The following is a 2643-nucleotide window of genomic DNA, read 5'->3' as shown; positions in this document are numbered from 1 at the left end:
GCCTCTGGGGGTCTTTGGCGCTGGTCTCCCTTATGTCAGCTTCGGGCTTTACGGGTCGGTTCTGTGGTCCACAGTCATTTTGATATCTTGTATAAACATGTACACTCACAACAACACACACACACATGCCATTCAGTCAGTGTCCGACCAGATAACCCAGGATGTAAACATGTGTGTGTGTTGTTGTGAGTGTACATGTTTATACAAGATATCAAAATGACTGTGGACCACAGAACCGACCCGTAAAGCCCGAAGCTGACATAAGGGAGACCAGCGCCAAAGACCCCCAGAGGCACACGGCGCAGGTGATTTAGTCACTTCAGCCTCTTGTTTTAGTAGATTTACAATAAGTGCTTTGATTGGATGAAAAAAGCCCGTCTGTGATTGGCTGCTGATGTGGTTCATTTACACACAACTTGGGTTGTGAGTGCAGACAGAGCTGTGAGCGAGCGTTGAGAGAAGGGAGGGAGGACGCTGCGTGTGTGTGTGTGTGTGTGTGTGTGTGTGTGTGTGTGTGTGTGTGTGTGTGTGTGTGTGTGTGATTTAAACACACACAGTTCAGATTATTGTTTGTTCATATGAATGTGTGCTCTCAGATCAGTGTTAGTGCACGCTCAAGCTGATGACACAAACGTAACACCACAGACCACCGGACTGTGTGAGGCAAACGTCTTTCTGACTTTCCTACATTTATTAGACTTTAATTATTTTTCTGTGTTCATTCTCGTGTGATTTTAATAAAGCACTATAATGATGCCACTGCCCAACCTAACCTTGTTTTTACAAAGATKAAACTTTGTACTGCTCACAGTTACTGACTTTACTGCTTTGATTTTTGCAACACTGATGTAAACTTCTTGTTTTCTTTTAATCTTTGTAACAAAGACATTTTAATGTTACATAAGKTTCCTTAAATAAAATGTTACAAATGTTTCCAAGTGAAACAGTGTGAAAATMAAAGCAGAGGGGGTTTAATGCACTCAGTCAGTGTGTGGATAAACGTCTGTCTGGAACRGGACCTTCAGCTCTGGGCAGGTGCTGCAGTCGGGGGGCAGTGTGCACCCCCACCCTGCCCATTCCGTGAGGCTGATGCTCTGTTTAAACGACCTGCTGTGGTGTTTTTAATTAGGTTCAGTGCCATTCATGGAGAAAAAACAAATCTCTTAAACTCAGCACAACTGGAAAACTGATGGATGTTGTAAATGTTGTAAATGTTCAGGGAATAAGATTATAGAATAATCTGGAAAGTAATTATAAAAATGTTGCTTCAATGTGTTTGTTTAARAGAATGATAAAAATAAGTTTGTTAAAGAAATATGAAACTGTATAATAAATATCTAAGTTGTTTGAGAATGAATTGAAGTATTTATTTATTTTTATTTTTTATTTTTTCTTCCTAATTATTATTGCTTTAAATTAATTGTAGAAAAATGGGGCAGATATGAGATTTTTTTCTCCTTTCTGCCTCCTTTCATTTCAATTTGATTTGTATATGTTGTTTGTTGTTGTGTATATATATATTTTTTATGTGTATAAAATTTTTGGTTTTAAATGAAATGAATAAATAAATAAACTAAAACTAAAAAATTAATGTTATTCTGTTTGATTGCTTTTATTTGTATTGTTTTATATGGATTTTAACATTAAATGGTCAAAATTTTACATCAGTGTTTTTCAATAGGGGGCGTGGCCTCAAGGGGCACCGGTGGGGTCCTCAGAAAGCTGGAGGGAAAATAAGAAAAAAGTGTAAAATATTAATCTAACCATTTTAAAATCATTATCATACAATAATATGATTTATAATTTAATGAGATGTTACTTAAGAGAAGTTTGATTTGTTCAAGTGTTATCAATAACAGTTTGTAGAGTGGGACTATATCACACTGTTTAAAACATGTTAGTTAATAATGCTAAACAAATGTAACATAATAATAAAATAGTTATTAAATAGTGAATAAAAGTGATAAAAATATTAATGTTTCTTTAYATATTTGTTTGTGGGCTTGCAAAGTGTTCCCGTTAAAAAGCTAATGTTTGAGGGGCCATGGCATGAAAACAATGGGAACTCCTATTTTAAATGRTCCTTTGAACCTCTTCAGGTTCTACAAAATGCTTTATAACGTTTCTCATTCACCTATTTCCACACAAACTCACTCAGAGATTTGTTTACTGTTTTCCACATTTTACTTACATTACTTTCATTCTGAGCTCTAGCCTGGCCGACGTCTTCCTGTGCAGCTCTGACTGGTTCTAATCTCCCTTCTCAACACAAGGATTTCTCCCAAAAACAAGGATTTCTCCAACAGAATTTCAATCGGGCYGATCAGCGAACAAAGCTGCTCAGTCAAAGTTTTATAAATTCGATTCAAGGAACCAACAAATACAGTGATAAAGTTGAGCAGGAAGTACCAACAGTCCGACACATGGAGCATCTCCACCTTCTGCTGTTAAGAATCAAAACCAAAAAGTACTTTTTATATATTTTTGGGGTGTGATCAGTGTTGTATAAAGTACCACAAAGTGATACTTGAGTAAAAGTACAAGTATCTTACCAAAAACTTACTTTGGTAACAGTTATGGCTCGTTCACACCGAGAGCGTTTTGAGCGGCAGGAGCTGCCAGTTTACATGCAAAGTCTATGGC

This window comes from Austrofundulus limnaeus, unplaced genomic scaffold (assembly GCF_001266775.1).
Source record: "Austrofundulus limnaeus strain Quisiro unplaced genomic scaffold, Austrofundulus_limnaeus-1.0 Scaffold227, whole genome shotgun sequence".
Lineage (NCBI taxonomy): Eukaryota > Metazoa > Chordata > Actinopteri > Cyprinodontiformes > Rivulidae > Austrofundulus > Austrofundulus limnaeus.
Note: the sequence above shows the minus strand (reverse complement) of the source record.